The sequence below is a fragment of the Pinus tabuliformis genome, chromosome 9, assembly GCF_031772625.1.
Source record: "Pinus tabuliformis cultivar Carrire ecotype Pingquan chromosome 9, CPIR1, whole genome shotgun sequence".
Classification (NCBI taxonomy): domain Eukaryota; kingdom Viridiplantae; phylum Streptophyta; class Pinopsida; order Pinales; family Pinaceae; genus Pinus; species Pinus tabuliformis.
In genome coordinates, this window is record NC_142307.1 from 2,000,171,542 (window position 1) to 2,000,190,591 (window position 19,050).

The 19,050-nt window shown below is 40.0% G+C and overlaps 1 protein-coding gene across 6 annotated transcripts in view; it reads right to left on the reverse strand.

Moving 5' to 3' along the window:
- PGLCT (plastidic GLC translocator) overlaps positions 1–19,050 on the reverse strand; it is a 433,631-nt gene that overhangs the window by 374,737 nt on the left and 39,844 nt on the right. Inside the window, exon 2 of one of the 6 annotated variants that reach the window (XM_089439047.1) lies at positions 17,962–18,120. The exons of the other annotated variants lie outside the window; for them this stretch is intronic. The gene's annotated coding sequence lies outside the window, so the exon portion shown is untranslated. The remainder of the gene's footprint in view (positions 1–17,961; positions 18,121–19,050) is intronic. 6 annotated transcript variants of the gene reach the window in all.

Genomic DNA, 19,050 nt, shown 5'->3' on the forward strand with positions numbered 1-19,050 from the left:
GCTTGCGTTATGACTAAAAGGGTCATGGAACAGCTTAACTTAAGAGTTTCTAGACCCTACTATAATATATGTGCTATGGATTCTAAAAAAATCGAAATACATGGTTTAATCAAGGATTTACAAGTTCATCTTTCAGTTTACCCAGACATCATGGTTGTTATGGATATTGTTGTCGTTGATGTACCTGATGCTTGGGGTATGCTGTTATCTAGAAAGTGGGCCTCTGATCTAGGAGGAAGCATTCAAATGAATTGGTCATATGCTATGATTCCCTCTCCTAGCGGTGATGGTTTTGTTAGGCTAAATAGAGAGCCCGAGAGGAAATTTCATGTTGAAGATCCTAAGAAGCCTCATAATGAAATAATTAAAGAGCAATCTGACATTGGGAACTATTCTATCATGTCCAATTTCATAATTCCCCCCGATGATAAGATTAAGGATCTTAAAGATAAATTTTGGTATATGTACTTCGATGGTGCGTCCTCTAGTCATGGTAAAGGTGCTGGGGTAGTGCTTAAGTCTCCCCTTGGTCACATTTTCAAGTTTGCCTATCGTTTAGAATTTGAAGCAACCAACAATGTTGCTGAGTATGAAGCCATATTGTTGGGACTTGAATTGGCCAAGGCTTTAAGGGTTAAATTGCTTAGCATCAAGGGGGATTCCGATCTGGTTATCATGCAGCTTAAGAACAAATTCACATGTAGAAATCAAAGATTAAGAAATTATCGAAACGCTGTGTGGGATACTATGGAGCATTTTGATGCCCTTAACCTTGAAGCAATCCCTCGAGAACAAAATAGTTTGGCAGATGAACTTGCTGTATCTGCCACAACTTTCCGGTTGTCTGATGAGTTAATTAACGATAAAATCAAAATGGAAGTAATATTTAGACCATCTGTCCCAGATAACTCGGAGCATTGGCAAGTTTTTAACGACGAAAAGCAAGTCATTCGTTTTCTCAACAGTTTGGATGAGTTTGAAGATTTTCGGATAATTTCTCAGGAGGATGGATCTTTAAATCATGGACATATCATAAATCCTACTCCTAGAAATGTGGTTGCCTTAGAGCAACATTTTGATCGGCATGATGCCACGAAGCTTAGAGAAGAAAACAAGATGGACCCAGGCGAGTACCTCGAAATTAACATTGGTACTTCTGAAAATCCGAAAATGGTTAAAATTGGTAGAGGTACTAGTTTGGAGGAAAGGAAAAAGTTAACCGATTTACTTCATGAATATAGAGATGTTTTAGCTTTTTCCTATAATGAATTAAAGGGCTATAGGGAAGATGTTATGGAGCATACTATTCCCTTAAAGGACGAGAATGCTAAACCCTTTCGGCAGAAACTTAGGCAAATTAATCCGAAATTAGCCCCCTTGGTCCAGAAAGAACTTGCAAAGATGCTTTCAGCAGGGATCATCGCTCAAACTAGGCATTCAACATGGTGTTCGAATTTGGTGATTGTTAGGAAAAAGAACGGTACAATAAGACTTTGTGTCGACTTTAGAAACCTTAATCTAGCATGCAAAAAGGATAACTACCCTTTGCCAAACATGGAAACTTTGTTGCAAAGAGTAACTGGGTCTGGAATGATGTCGCTGCTAGATGGTTTTTCTGGGTACAATCAGGTATGGGTTAAAAGGGAAGATCGGCACAAGACCACATTCACAACACCATGGGGTACTTTTGAATACATCAGAATGCCATTTGGGTTAACAAATGCTGGGGCTACTTTCCAAAGGGCTATGGATTATGCCTTCAAAGGGTTAATCGGGAAAATTATCGAAATTTACCAAGATGATCTTACTGTTTTCTCTAAAGATGGTATTAGTCATATAGATCATCTTAGGCAAGTTTTCGATAGATGTAGAGAATATGGAATTTCTTTGAATCCAGCTAAGTCTGTTTTTGGGGTAACAGAAGGGAAATTACTCGGTCATATCATTTCTAAGGAAGGAATCAAGATCGATCCCGAACGAGTTGAAGCAATTCAAAAGATTCCTCTCCCGCATAATCTTAAGTCCCTTCAGTCTTTCCTTGGAAAGATAAATTTTATTAGAAGATTCATCCCAAATTATGCAGAAATAGCTAAGCCCATTCAAAGTCTTCTGAAGAAAGATGCGAAATTTGTCTGGCAAGAAGAGGGCAAAAAGGCTTTCCAAGAAATCAAGTCTGCTATTGCAAAAGCTCCTGTCCTGGTCAGTCCTGATTACTCCAAGGATTTCATGATTTTTTCTTTCGCTTCTGAAGATACCATTGTTGGTGTCCTGCTTCAAAAGAATAAAGATGGTCACGAGCAGCCTATTGCTTTCATGAGTAGAGCACTTCAAAGCTCCGATTGAAGTACGATACCATGGAAAAGCAGGCTTATGCCCTGGTCAAGTCTCTTAAGCATTTTAAAACTTATGTGGGTTATTCTAAGATCATTGCTTTCGTCCCACATTCTGCTGTTAAGGACATATTAACTCAAACCGATTGCTTAGGGACTCGTGCTGGGTGGGTTACTAAGATACAGGAGTATGATTTGAAAATCAGACCCACCAAGCTGATCAAAGGTCAAGGTTTAGCTCAAATGTTAACTGAAAGTAATGAAAAGACTCTTGGTTTGTTCTGCCTTAACGATCTATCTTCGCCAGAATTGAAAAGATTAGCAGAGCATGAATGGTATAAGGACATAGTTTACTACTTAACCAATCTTGCATGTCCTAACCATTTAGTCGCTCATAAGAGAAGGGCTCTTAGACTAAAAGCCACTAAGTACTGCCTTATGAAGGATGGCCTTGGATGGAGAAATCCTGAGGGCATAGTGCTTAGGTGTGTTGACGATGTTGAGTCCAAAAGATTAATCTCCGAGTTTCATTCAGGATTTTGTGGTGGTCATTATGCCGCTAGAACTACCGCCCACAAAATCCTGAGAGCTGGCTATTATTGGCCTTCGCTTTTTTCTGATGTGCACAAGTTTGTTAGAGCGTGTCAAGCCTGTCAACTGTTCACTAGGAAGCAGAAGCTTGCTGCCCTTCCTCTACAACCTGTCATTGTAGAGGCACCTTTTCAGCATTGGGGTCTGGACTTCATAGGGAAGTTCCATGAAAATTCTAGCAATGGCTACTCATGGATTTTGACTGCTACGGATTATTTTACTAAATGGGTCGAAGCCATTCCTGCTAAGAATGCCACTGAAAAGGTTATTATGGATTTTATTGAAAATAACATCATTACTAGATTTGGTGTCCCCGCTAAGATCACTACGGACAATGCCAGGGCTTTTAGTTCTTTAGAGTTTTCATTCTTTTGTTTCAAGTATGGCATTGTCTTATCTCACTCGTCGAATTACTATCCTCAGGGTAATGGTTTGGCTGAATCAAGTAATAAAAATCTTATAACCATTATCAAGAAGATAGTAGGAGATAATAAGAAATCTTGGGACAGCAAAATCAAGTATGCTTTATGGGCAGATAGAATTACTAAGAAGAAATCTACTGGTAAATCTCCCTTTGAATTAGTTTATGGCTTGGATGTTACTTTACCTGTGCACCTGAAGTTGCCAGCTTATCAGCTTCTCCAAAAATTTTCTACTAATAAAGATGTTGTTCAGAATAGAATAGATCAGATTGTCGAGTTAGATGAAGCTCGTAGGGCAGCTTTCGACGCTATATGTAAAAATCAATCTAATATTAAGAAAAGCTTTGATAAATGCTCTCGATCTAGATCTTTGCAGGTTGGAGATATGGTTTTACTTTGGGATCGCAAGAATGAAAAGCCGGGAAAACATAAGAAGTTTGATAGTTTGTGGCTGGGACCATACATCATTAGAGATATAGCTGGGCCAAACTCATTCTACTTGAGCAGATTGGATGGCGAACCACTTGATCTACCAGCGAACGGCCAAATGCTCAAGCTGTTCTTCAGAGATGATATCTGATGCCATGGGGCATCTTCTGTATTGTATTTCTATCCCTACTCCTTGTCTTTTCAGCATTTCATTTCTGTTTTTAGGATTAGATTTACTTTTCATGTTATTAGTTAGTCAATAAATGAAGAGCTTTTATCTTTCCTGTGCTTAATGTATGTGATGATTTTGGAATGGACGCTACTAATTTTTATCTGTGTTGTATGGATGCAGATTCTGGATTCTCACATTCCTACAGTGCAGCAACGTGTCCCCAAGTAGAGCCAGATGTTGACCACTACTGGTCAACATACCATGCAGTACCCCCCCTTTTCTTGGCAAAAAGGGGTAGCACCTGATCGACATGTCCGTGCCATCCCGCAGTCATCAACAGCTTGATCGATTTATGTTGTAAACCCAGTCTGCATATATGAATTGTAAATATCTTAGCAGATCTGAGTCATGTATGTAAATTGCCTAGGTGGACCTAACTTTCTAATGATAATCTACGTCCCGGAAGGTTTTTCGTCTCACCGATCTACGATCGGCAGAGTTTTCCTTCAACCTGACCCCAAAGCCGGGATGCATTTTATTATTAGAACTTTAGGAGAATCTTAGTGTGTTAATCTACTAGATTATAGTTGTGTCGCAGAACTGGGTGGTTTATGAGGGTCTATGTTAAAGTGGGTTTGTCCCCTTAAGATGTAAATTGTAAAAGTCATGATGTAATGTGTCTTGAGGGTTGAAAAATGTTTTAGTCCCCTCATGAGTCCTAAGTCCTAGGTCCTAGGTGATGTTTCCAAAGGCTTAGTTCGAATGATCCATTTAAGAAAATAAATAAAATACTAAAATAATAAAATAAATTAAAAAATGAAATAAATAAAAAATAAAAAAAAATTCATAAAATAAAGCAAAAACCCTAAATAATAAAATAATAATATTTTTTGTGAATGCATGCAAAATATCATTTTTTAATAAAATCGACGGATGAGATTAAGAGATGTCTTGATCCTCATCGACGGTCGAGATCACTTCAACATGGATCACTCGAACTAGCCGTTGGGATCATTTCCTTTATATAGGGTCTTAGGGGGTCTTTTCAGATCATTGGATCTGTGAGTCTTGTACTGAAAAAGCTCTCTTGTAATCTGGTTTCTGGTTAATAAAAGAAGACTTTGGGGTCCAAATCTTGCTGGTGTTACTCTCTGGAAGTGCTGTGAGATGTTTAATTTTCTGCATATTTCCTTTTTCAGCCATTAATAATAGCTTCTTTTAGAGTATTGTGAGCACAGGTATCTTGTTCACTTGCTAGGGTTTGAGTGTTGTTAGGGTTTCTGAAGTAATGACAGGTATCTCCATTACTTTCTGAGATCTAGCAGCATTCTTGCTCTCTTTACTGATGGTTGCTTGAGTTGTGCAGAAAAAACCTTTATTGAAGAATATTTGTGGGCGTTTGGGGAAGTTCTAGGCTGAACCAGCCGACTCCCACAGGCTCTTCTTTGCAGAGCCCAGCTGATTTTGGCCCTGGGTTAATCATTTAAAGTTTATTTCCTGTTTTGCATGAGAGATTTTCTTTCTGTTCACAGCAGAATTCAAGTTTCTGATATTTCGAAAATATTTCTGTTATTATGGCTAAATCTGGCTGTTGAGGGGCCAAAGTCTGAAAATTAAATAGGCTGTTTTGGGTTCTAAATTTCGTTTTATACAGTTTTCATTAGGTTTTTGTTTCTTTGCAATTACAGGAACGGGCTCTCTCCAAAGGTATCCGCAAATAGCTTTCTGTGCTAAAGCCATCAGCAGGGGAGGGTTCTCTCAGCGTCCCGATTTCCATTTCTGCTGAGGGCGTGATTGCACACAGTTGACAAATATCAAAACACTGTCGCCTGATGACCGAATCTGTCAATACACTGTCTGGCATCTAAGTTCGGATTTAATAAACATACATTTCAAAATTTTTATTGCTATACCCTTCAGAAACGCCGTGAGGACATAAGCAGTTGTCGGCTGGGTAAAAGGAAGCTTTCTTTGGTGGCTCTCCAAAACTGAAACATCGAATCTCTTTATCTACTCGCTGATCATATCGCATTACCAGCGGAAGGAAGCAGGACGTCGGTTTACAGCAAATCCACACGCAGAGAGCAGGGTTTCTAAATGATATGCGTAAGGTGAAAGCACGCATCCACGCCGCTGCAACAGTTGTGAGTATTTCATCAGGTTAATCAGGTAAAAAATCCGAAAACGTGAGCCATCCGCCAGGTAATTTCTGTGAATTTCAAATCGATTTCTATTACCGCTGTCGACTGTGCATCTATCACGCCAATCGTATTCACGCATTCAGTTATAGAGTCTTACGATTTTGTCATTGTGATCGCGTTTTACACACCTTCGATATACGCCATTGAATCATCATTTTATTGCCATCGTATTACGCATCGGATTACGCTCAGCCGATTTGGTTTCACGTTTTCGTTCCCTCAGTTCTTTAGGTTTACGGTTTTAATTATAGTTTTCGATTTTATTTCTTTGAGACGTTGAATGATATGTTAATAAGTTTTTCGTAGGTTAGCAATAGATTAGATTTCAAATTTAAATTGGTTTTATGAAATTTTGATTTTGTTTTAAAATATAAAAGCAAAAAAGGTTTCTGTTCTTTTCATTTTAGATTTTAGTTTTTAGAAGTAAAATAGCTCAGTCATTCGATTTTGGTTCATCTTAGCTTTTGTTTAGAGTTAAATTTTTATAAATTAGTTTTTTTTAGATTAGATTTTATTTTTATGTTTTAATTAGAGTTTAATATGATAGATTTAAGTTTGATTTAGTGTTTATATTTTAGTTTAGAATTTTTTCTTAAGTTTTATTTTATTAAGTTTTAATCTTACTTTAAAAAAAATAAAAAATAAAAATTTTTGGAAAATTTTTTCTTTTGCCAAGATCCAGTTATTTCCAAGAAATTATTATGTTGAGTGAATGTTTTATCTGTGCATGAATGATTATCTTAAATATGGTATCTGGTTAACGACTTGTCATTTACAATTGCGTTAGTATTTTCTTAGTTGCTGGATATCGTGATTGAGATTTGGTCATTGCAGGAACTTTGTGGTTTTACTGGATATTTAAGAACTGTTCAAGTTATTTGATGATAAGTGATTGCTGTTCATGGTTTATATTCTATATCATCTAACAAGTAATCGCTTTAACAACAATCTCTTAAGGCACTGGTCCACCAAATTAATAAAATCATTTCAGCATTTCGTGTCTCCCAAACCAACTGGTCGACAGTTGGTCTCCTTCACCTCGTAGGGTCTACCCCCCTTAGCCGCGGGAGACAGGGTTAAACGGAGGGATCGGGGATCAGAGTGACAGCCCCCGGTCTGAGCGTTGTCGTGTCAATCTGCGCGACAACAGTTCCTTTCCATGTTACAATACATATTTACACATGCCGAAGCATCCAATACCATAGACCAAAAACCATCGCATCCAAAACCATGGACCGAAAACCATCGCATCCAAAACCATGTGCGAAAAACATGCACAAAACCATAGGTAGGTCTGCCCGGACCCCATAGAGTGGGGTTACCTGCACCCCTCAAACCCCCTGTGACTCCCCCCGCTATGCAATCGGCGCAATGAAGGGGGGGCTCTGCCCGCCTTCTAACCCCCCGGTTAGCTACCTGGGCTAGTCATGGAAAGAATATAACACAACCCAACAATTTGGGGTTTGGTCTCCCTATAGGGGGTCCTAATCCTCTAGAGGGCTACATTGGCACGTGTAAGTTGAGCGTTGAGAGCCATGGACGTTAACAGCAGCAGATTGCACTGCATGGATCCCCACAGCTACTCAGAGATTGCTCGTGGTTCACCTATTGGATGAGGAGGATGCACTCGATCCATCATGCCCAGTTGCGCCTAGATCTACACCATACACTTGGCAGGTGATCCAGGAATTGCACGATGATGTGGAATCACCTACACCATCATCCTAGCCCTTGCAAGCAATCTACATGCATCTTTTTGTTTGGAGACCCATGAGGACACTTGTGTGCCCCAACAGGTCATTTGGAGCACTAGAAGTTATTACAAGGGGCCAACCCCTTGTCCACTACTTTTGATGGTCCTATTCTTCATTTGTGGCACACATGGACCTCATTAGGCGTCTTAGAGGGCCCTAGGACATGCACAGATTATTATTTGACCTCTTGAGAGGCTTACTTTTTCATTTATGAGCTAGTTTGGTGGGCTTGTCACCAAAAGTTGTATTATTATAACATTATTTTATTTTTGGGGCTTATGTAGGCCAAGAAAGCTAATTTGAACTCCTAAGTTGTGTATAAATACAAGTGAGATGAGTTCATTTGCTCAACATCACTTTGGTTTTGATCTCTCATCTCTCTTGAGATTTTCGCACTTTTTCTAAGGATGAATCAAAGCTTTTATGGATGAGTTTTGATGTGTGAATATTGGTCTATCTTCTCTTGGAGCTTCTTTATTGTCAATTGTCAATGGTTGGATATACTCTATTACATGTAAGTACGCACTTTCTTTTTATGTTATTCTTGTTTACTTTTGTCATATATGTTGGATTGGGATTTTCGTTGTTCTAGGGCTAATTGTTGCATGCATTTACTGCTTAATATTGTGGAATTTGTCTCTATTATAGCATTCCTTCAATGTATGGGCCATGTAATGTGAGTGAAATCTCCTAGGGGTAAAATTTGACCTTGACAAGCCATTCCTCTTGCACATCGAAGTATAAAAGCTGCAAGGTTGCTTCTTCTTGACCTAGAAGGCAAACAAAGTGATCTTGAGGCCTCCTTGACTGGGAACCAAGAAATCCTACTCTTACTCAACATAGACTCCATTCTCCCAAATATTAAGGCACTGATCTACCAAGGGTGGTCACTAAAATCCATATTTTCTCACATCCTTCCGGGACTAGCCATATTGAGGTGCCTAGGGCATCAATTTCTTGACAAGCTAGCCATAAAAAAATTCGATCTCCTGCGTTGGCCTTTCCTCTAGCTCTCCTCCAATTTTGAAGCCATTCCGACAATTGAGTTGGAAGAAAAGTCCAACCATAGCTCCAGTATCAAAACTTGCCTTGCGATCCCCAAGGCTAGTACCTCATAGGGTCAAGACAACAATTCAAGTGAAATTCTTTCTTTGATCCTTTCCTCTACCTTGTCCGGGGTAAAAATATCATTGATTGCTTCATACTTTCCTCATACCCTAGGCTAGGTCCACTTGGCCCCGTGTGGTCCTGCTCCTTTAAAAGATCATTCTTCAAGAACCATCAGGGATACCAATTCTAACAAGGATTTTAGGGATTGAGGAAATCCTTCACAAGCCTATTACCATAAACCTAACCCTCAAAATCCTCTCTTCCTTTCCCTAGAATACATAATACCTTGCGTAGTGAGAAAGCAAGCTCCATCCTTCAAACTTTTCTCAGAAAGGGTTTGTTCGGGTCACTCATCCATTGAATTATCATTCATTAGTAACTCCATACATATCGGGTCTCCTCCCATCGGTGAAAGTCCGTAAATAGAAGGGAGCCTTACTCCAATTATCTTGAGTCATTGCAAGCAAATGGAAATCTCAAAGATATTACCTTTGACTCTCTTGTGAAAAAATTTGCTGAAAGAGAGAAAGCTTTTGGAAAGAAGACAGCCCCTGAATCTTTTGAAGAGGTTGTGTGCCTTGCTCATAAAGAAAATAATCTTGCCCAAGATTCTTCCAGAGGAAGAGGTGATTGAAGAGGAAGAGGAAGATATTTCAGGGGGGGGCAGACACTCTCAAAGAGAAAAGTCAGATTTGCACTGCATACACTGCAAAAGAAATGGATCACATGATGCCTCCACATGCAAGTTACCTTGGGACAAAATTGAGCAGCAAAGAAACCAACCCAAAGGTAAAACTAATGACACAGACAAAGGTAAAGCACCTGAATCCGCTCATTATGTTCTGGTACAATGTAATTGTTGACCGCTATGTGTCAACTACCCATAGCAGTACACCCCCTTTTTCGCAAAAGGGATAGCGCTTGAGCGACGTGTCCATGCCATTCGATTGTCATCATCAACCCGATCATGTTATGTTGTAAACCCAGTCTGCATGTGTAAATTGTAAATAATCTTAGCAGATCTGAGTCATGTATGTAAATTGCCTAGGCAAACCTAATTTTCTAGTGATAATCTACATTTCGGAAGGTTTTTTGTCTCACCGATCCATGATCAACAGAGTTTTCCTTCAGCCTAACCCCAAAGCCGGAATGGATTTTGTCATTAGAATCTTAGGGGACTCCTAGTGTACTTGGTCAAGTCTATGTAAAAGTAATTTGGAAATAAATCTAACTATTTGGTTAGGTTATTACAAATTGCTTGATCTACTAGATTATAGTTGTGTCGCAGAACTAGGTGGTCTATGAGGGTCTATGTCAAATAGGTTTTCCCCCTTGAGATGTAAAATTGCAAAAGTCATGATGTAAAGTGTCTTGAGGGTTAGAAAATGTTTTAATACCCTCATAAGTCCTAAGTCCTAGGTCCTAGGTGATTTTTCCAAAGGGCTAAGTTCGAGGATCCAAAAATTAAAAAAATTAAAAACAATAAAAAAATTAAAAAAATTTAAATAATAAAAAAAAAAAAAATTAAAAATAACTACAAAAATAAAAAAATAAAATTTAAAATAAATAAAAAATTTAAAAATAAAATAAAATAAAATAATAATAAGTCAAAGATTTGAGAAAATAAATGCAAAGTTTTAATTTTTCAATATATTAAAATGCATTTAAAATTTTGACGGATGAGATTGAAAGGGATTTTGATCCTCATCGACGGTCGAAATTAGTTTGACATGGATCACTCGAACTAGCCGTTCGAAAATTTTCCTTTAAATAGGGTGTCAAGGGTCATTTGAGATCAGATTTGATCTGAGAGCTTGGTGCTACAGAAAGCTCTCTTGTAGTCGTTTTTTTGCGCAATAAAGAAAGACGTTGGGGTTAAAAATCTTGCTGGTGTTACTCTTCTGGAAGTGTTGTAAGATGATTTATTTTTCTACATAATTTTATTTTCAGCCATTGATAATAGCTTGATGAAGATTGATTTAGGCACAAGTATCTTGTCTGATCTCTGGGGTTTGAATGATAGTTTAGATTCTGAAATATAATGGCAGGTATCTCCATTTGATCTAGATTTCACTATTGTTTTCTCCCTCTATGTTAATGGTTGATTTTAAGCTGTGCAGGAAATCTTAGCTTTGAGTTTACCGGGCGTCATTTTTCCTTGCATTTACTTTCCACAATATTTTAATTGTGAAAGCTGCAGTAGAATTTATTTCGATATTTCCCGTAGAAACACTGTGAAAAACATATTTCTGAATTAATAAGTAGAAGAAATAATATCAGTCACTGCAGTTGGATTTCTATCTAGAAATTTTCACATGGTATCATAGCACAGATCGTAAGCAGAAGAGCTCAAAAGCAGAGAGGAAAAGGATTTCGAAATTACTACAGACGCAGCAATTCAAAACCCCAGAGGTAGCGCAGTTCGAAGGCCGAGGACAAAGTTTTTAGGAGAAAACGATTTCTCTGAGTGAGTCAACAAAGAAATTCGATCTCCAGATCAAAGCTTATTAGAGGAAAAATGGAGCAACGTATTTTTCCTTGTAGAGCAGATCTTCAGCTGGGACGCAGATATTTTGCAGCATTTGTTGGGGCAGAAAAGCGTCAGAAATCGATAGGAAAATAGCACAAAGAAGGATGGAAAATCAAGATGTTTTTGGATTATCTTCTAGATTAGAAAAATAATTTGCATGCTTAGCAAGTTCGGCATCAGCAAATGTTTGGTACATTGATAGTGGGGCTTCAGCCCATGTGACTAGAGTACAAGAATATTTCTCAAGCTATCAAGAAGAGAAAATGGACTTCCAGATTACTATGGGAAACAGAACGAAGTGTACTCCAGTAGGGAGAGGCACCATAGCATTTCAGACGGAAGCAGGAACCAGCATCCAAGCCACTAATGTTTTGCATGTGCCCAGGTTAGGAATGAATCTGATTTCAGTGTCCCAGTTACAAGACAAGGGATACGATGTATACTTCATTGGAAAGAAAGTATATGTCAAACATCCAAGCTGGAAGAAGAAGAGACAAATTGGAGCTCGAAGCAACAGATTGTATAGGTTGCAGCTCGAGTCTCCAATGGCACTAATAGGTAGCAATCTTAATGGTGAAAAGGAACTAAATGAGCTATGGCACAGGCGAATGGGACACTTACACCATGGAGCACTGAGGATGCTTAGAGAGACTATTACAGGAGTTCCAGTTCTTAGTACTGAGCATGATGATATATGCAGAGGATGCGTACTAGGGAAGTACGCTAAAGCAACTTTTTCCAGGAGTAAAAATAGAGCAGAGGGTGTATTGGGATTGATACACTCAGATATCTGTGGTCCAATGTCCACAAGAGCTCTTAGTGGTGGCGAATACTTCGTCACCTTTATTGATGATCACTCTAGAAAAACCTGGATCTATTTCTTAAAGACCAAGGATGAGGTCTTTGATCGATTCAGAGAGTTTAAGGCTCTTGTTGAGAACATGACAGGGAAAAAGATAAAGGTATTGCATTCAGATAATGGTGGAGAATATACAGACAAAGACTTCACAAATTTCTGCACAAAAGAGGGCATCAAAAGAGAATGGACAACTCCATATAATCCGGAGCAGAATGGAGTAGCAGAGCATAAGAATAGAACTATTGTTGCGGAAAAGGCTATGTTGTATGATCAGGATCTGCCTAGATTCTTATGGGCAGAAGCTTGCGACACAGCAGTATATATCTAGAATAGAACTCCTCACAGAGCTTTGACGAAGAAACACCCGGAGGTGTCTTCACAAGGAAGAAGCAGAAATCGGTAGCTCTACGCTCAACAGAAACAGAATATATGGCAGTCGGCACAGCTATGTGCGAAGCTATATGGCTTAGAAAACTACTTGTGAGTTTGTTCAGGAAAAGAATGGAGGCAACCAATATTTTCTGCGATAATCAGAGTTGTATTAAACTCTATGAGAATCCAATATTTCATGATCGATCGAGATTCGAAACACATTGATATCAAATGTCATTTTATCAAAGACTGTGTTCAGCGTGGGGCAGTACAGTTGCAGTATGTCTCCACGGGAAATCAGGTAGCAGACATACTCACAAAATCTCTGAGACGAGTTAAGTTCATCCAGTTCAGGGAGCAAATGGGTATGGTAGAGAATCTGTTTCAGTAAAAGAAACAGATGGTTTCTCAGTTGCAGTGGCAAAAAGTTGCAGTATAGATGCAGTGTTGGCAATCGCAGGGTCAGCAACGGTACGGATGCAACATTTGCGTAGTAGTTAGTGGGCAATGATGTCAGACATCAGCAGCGCAGAGGGAGATGTTACCAGGGTGTTGCTTTAGCACGGTGCATTGTTAGAGCACATTCCTCGCTAAGAGGGAGTGTTGATTTCTGGTAGCATCAGATGTGCTCTAAGTCTCAAAATTTGCAGGGAGGCTTGGACACATGTATTCCACAATACCCGAAAATCGTTTCAGGAAATTCCATCCGGAGACAGTTTCATTAAAATAATTAATTATTTTTAATGGGACCCAAAGTTTAAACTTAGGAAATTAAAATAATTAAAAGGTATTAATCTAACTGTGGGTGAAACTTCTAAAAAAGACGAAGATCGAGTCCAAATGATCTAAGCCATTGATTAGAATTTAATCTGGGCCATTGGTTCTCAACTAGAGGATTATAAGAAGGACTTCGATGGGCATTTGGAAAACACACCAGGCAGATACTCAATTACCCAAGTAAAATTGATTTTCTCACTGGTCGAAGTTCGACAAGAGGAAATCGATTCAGAGGGAGAGTTGCAGGTGAGGAGGAGAGAGAGGGTAGCAGCATCAGTCGGGAGTGCAAGAGTAGAAGACGCAAAGCAGAGAAGGGACAGCACAGAGGCTATGACGCAGAGGGACTGCGTAGTCCTCATGTAGAAGCTGACGCAGTGAGACGCAGAGGGGGCAATAGGTCCTCTCCTGGATCAGAATCTCGTTGGGAAATGTGAGAGAACTGTCAGTAAAACTCTCACAGATATTCCTCTTCTATTATGTTGGTTGCATCTTTTACATGAGATTTTTGTTGAAGATTGATAAAGAAACCCTCATCTACTGCACTGGTTTTCCCGCATTTGGTTTTTCTAAGGAAAATTGTCCAAAAATAACTGTGACATTGTGATTATACTTGTGCTAGTATTTTTCCTTGCATTTACTTTCCGCAACGTTTTAATTATGAATGTTGCGGTAGAATTTATTTCAATATTTGCCGTAGAAACACTGTGAATAACATATTTCTAAATTAATAAGTAGAAGAAATAATATCAGTCACCGCAGTTGGATTTCTATCTAGAAATTTTCACATCAATGATCTCTTCCTACACAATTGCATGCTAGACTCAGGTGCTTCCGCAAATATCATGCCTTTGACTGTTATGAAGCAATTGGGTCTCAGCATCACTCGACCATATAAAAGGGTGTGTGGTTTTAATTCCAAACTTGTGGAAGTTGAAGGCATCATCAAAGACCTTAAGGCCTCTTTAGCTAGGAATCCCGACATATCCCTCCTCATGGATGTTATTGTTATCGATATTCCTGATGTGTGGGGGATGTTGCTATCCTGGAAATGGGGAGCTACCATTGGGGGGCATGTTCAAATGGACCTATCCTTTATAGGGAACCTCCCAACTTATCGCATGTGATTAAGCCTGGGCCATACTATGAGACATGCGAGGTTGAGAAACCTTCCCATATCCTCCCTACCCAAGAAGTCTGAATTCTCAAGCGACCAATCTCTCAAACAAGCAAGAAGTGGAAGCCTAAGAAATAATATAAGGTTGGGGACTTAGTCTTGGTAGATAAAGATCCCTTGCCTGTCAGGATCCATGGAAGGGTTGGGGATGACTATTACTACATTGCTAAACTTAATGACAAAATTTGGCCTGAGACGGTCAAATTAAGTCATATCCTTGAGACTTGACATTGTATCATATGCATGGTAGAGTAGGATGCATTGCATGTTGATTTTTGCATTAGAAACAACATCATATGATTTTCTCATGGTAGATAGATGCATATTTGCATTCTCTGTTGATTTTATGGCCTAACATATTAGCATGTGCAATCATGAGACGTCATGAAAGCATGTTGCCCTGTGTTTTTTTCATCTATTATATGTGCAGGTGAGAGGTCTACGGTAACCAAGAGATTGTTGGAGTTCTCGTGACCTCCTGTTCGAGTAGCTTTGCCCACTTCTTCAAGAGATCACGTCCCAGTTGGAGCCAAATATTACCCACCATCTTGTGGGTAATATCCCTAAGAGAAAAAAATTTCTCCAAGATGGTCCTCAGCCGGCAGCCACCAGCTAGCTCATTGTGCCATCTTCCCCACCACCTTAGCCAGCCATGTGGTCCTTCACCCATCTACCATGATCGTATGTTTGAGGTGGGCCTCCCGAATCTAAAGGTATGCCTTGTCATTTGGAAATTGAGTATTGTAGTTTGTTTATCCTAGACACTTCTGGGCATGGATTAATGGGGGAATTCGGCGGAAAGAACGGGCTAGGTCTGTGCTTTTGTCCCCTAGACCCCTTCTAGGAATTAACCTTGCATTCTAGTCCCATGGGATCTCTTTTACTGACCATTTGGTTCCAAGGATGGTATTTCATGAGAAACCCCAATTTTGATTGCGTGGCCCCGCTCCCTTATCCGCTTATATTACCCCCTTTCCATTCATTATCACCCCATCCATCATTTCTCCCACCTGGATCCACATTCCTCCATTGGGTCCACATAGGGTTACCTTGCCCCTTCCCCTTGCCCACACCTTGGGTCGTAGCCTAGAATGAAGCCCGGAGGTTGATGCAGCTGAAAAGAAAGTTAAAAGCATATATGGCCACATTCAATGGGGAAAGTACCACAAAATGCAAAAGATGGTCGGGTCAAAAACATTTTGCATGTGGGAAAAAGCCAATACATGAGCTCTACCCCATCATCATAGCCATCTACCCTGGTTCCTACAGGTTCTATGAGCCTTCTCCATCATATAGGAACCCATGATTGTCCCAACCATTGGTGGGCGATGAACGGCCCCACCTTAAAAAGGGGAAATCATTGTTCTATCTTATACATCATGCTTTGACCCCTTGATCCCCAAGCAGTTGATCGAAGAAAATCATAAAAAGGCAAAAGGCATATAAAGAAGGGTGGAAAAATCAAGGTCGGGGCACCTCATGTACCACAATTGATCCCTCCTACACATTAGAAACCCAAGTGTGATCTTCCCTCTTATTAGCTACCCTTGCACCCCAGCATGTGACCCAGGACTGCCCCTTCTCATCCCCGACTTCATTCACCATATTTGTCATATGCCACCACCTTTTGAAGGATGTACCTTCAATATTGTCCCCTTTAGAAGTAGAAACCACCTAATAGGGTGTTTGGTTAACTCCATTTGGAGTTTAGGAGACATTGGCACATCCCCAAGCCCATTATGGAAGCGCGGGCCATTATGAAGTCCCCACCAATGGTCCATGATTAGGTAAGCTCATTTACTCAATTTTTCTAATGACTTATTGTACTGGAAGGCTAGGGGACGCATTGGATCTTATGAAAAATTGCATATGGTTTCCATGTGGGGTTTTGTCTCCCTATACAGGGTCCTAATCCTCTAGAAGGAGACATTGGCACATGTAGGGTAAGCGTTGAGAGCCATGGGCCTCCATAGCAGCAAATTTCACTCCATGGATCCCCACAGCCACTCAAAGATTGCTTGTGGATCAATTATTGGACGAAGAGGATGCACTTGATCCATCATGCCCAGCTGGCCCCAGATCTACACCATACACTTGACAGATGATCCAGGACTTGCACGATGATGTGGCATCACCTACACCATCATCCTAGCCCTTGCAAGCGGTCTACATGAATCTTCGATTTGTTTGGAGACCCGTGAGGACACTTGTGTGCCACCACAGGTCATTTGGAGCACTACAGGTTATTACAAGGGGCCAACCCCTTGTCCACTGTTTTTGAGGGTCTTATTCTTCATTTGTAGCATCCATGGACCTCATTAGGCCTCTTAGAGGGCCCTACGACATGCATACATTATTATTTGACCTCTAGAGAGGCATACTTTTTAATTTGTGAGCTAGCTTGTCAGGTTTGTCACCAAAAATTGTATTATTAGAACATTATTTTATTTTTGGGGCTTACATAGGCCAAGGAGGCTAATTCGAACTCCTAAGTTGTGTATAAATACAAGTGAGATGAGTTCATTTTCTCAACATCACTTTGGTTTTGATCTCTTATCTCTCTTGAGATTTTCGCACTTTTTCTAAGGATGACTTGGAGCTTTATGGATGAGTTTTGATATGTGAATATTGGTCTATCTTCTCTTGGAGCTTCTTTATTGTCAATTGTAAATGGTTGGATATACTCTATTACATGTAAGTCCGCACCTTTTTTTTTATGTTATTCTTGTCTACTTTTGTCATATATGTTGGATCGGGATTTTCGTTGTTATAGGGCTAATTGCTGCTTGCATTTACTGCTTAATATTGTGGAATTTGTCTCTATTATAGCATTCCTTCAATGTATGGGCCATCTAATGTGAGCGAAATCTCCTAGGCGTAAAATTTGACCTTAACAAGCCATTCATTTTGCACATTGAAATATAAAAGCTGCAAGGTTGCTTCTTCTTGACCTAGAAGGCAAACGAAGTGATCTTGAGGCCTCCTTGACTAGGAACCAAGAAATCCTACTCTTACTCAAAATTTAGATCTGCAGAAAATTTCAATTATGCATAAAACTTCAGCAAGCTTAAATGTTAGATCTAGGACAAAACTCAAATACCCAAGCGGCCAAAATTTGTGAAAATGAAGATTTTGCAATTTTAAATGATTTTGACCATTTAGTTTGTGATTTAGGGCCTAATTATTAGTAATTTGTTTGCTGTAATAAAACTGCAGAAAACAAGAATTTAGAAATCAAACCTTAGGCCCAAGGCCTTGAAGATCCCACTGTTGAAAATCGTTGAAACTTTCGGATTGTTGTCGCATAGATTGTCACGACAACGCTCAGACCGGGGGACATCACCCTGATCCCCGATCTCTCCGTTTAAGCCTGTCTCCCGCGGCTAAGGGGGCTAGACCCTATAGGAAAAAGGACGACCAACCGTGAATCAGTTGGTTTGGGAGACACGAAAGGAAACCAGCACTAAATTGATTTTATTAAGTTAACAGACCAGTGCTTTGTGGAGTTAATGTTTAAACGATTAATTATCAGATGTTGCAGAAATATAAACCATGTAGAGTAATCATTTATCATCAAATAACTCAAACAAAGATTTATTTTTATTAAATGCGAGAAAATGCTTAAATGATACTCCAGCAATTCAAAACTTCGAAAGATAAAGCTCGATACACAACCACGAAATTTTTAAATGCTAACCAGATATCACACTCATAATCATTCAAGCATATTAAATCACATCAAAATGATGAACATTAATTCCACATCAAAATTTTAACCTCAGCAGGAAACTCTTCATTGAGGGAGCGGCTGCGAGGATGAACCATGGTGGAACCCTAGCTAGGGTTTGATACAAGGTCCCCGTTTCATGGCGGTTGGCACCTGGAGCTACTTGGGATCGACAACACTGACCGCCTGAACACCGACAGAGGCTTCGATATTCACGGGATTCTTTTTGTCTTCTACGCTGCGGTCCCCTCCCCGTTTACCTTCTGGCGCACTGACCTCCGTTCTTCTCGCTGGACGGTCCCCGGCTTGATCTCTGATTCTGGCACTATACTCCGACAGCAACAATGGGCGACGAAGACTTAGTGGATTATGAGGCGGACCCCATGCCCCACCAGGAGATCTGGGCACACACTAGTAGGCCTCACATGATACCGAGGAGTGTCGCGCTCAGGGTCGAGACAGGTGCTTCTTCGCGGCACCCGCACTTGCCGCTCAAAGGGAAGGATAAATCCCCCGAGTATTCTCTCGCGGACGCCACCCCGCTGGAATGCCCGCCGTTATCTCCTGCTACACTACAGATTTTGGGTTCTTGTTTCCAAACC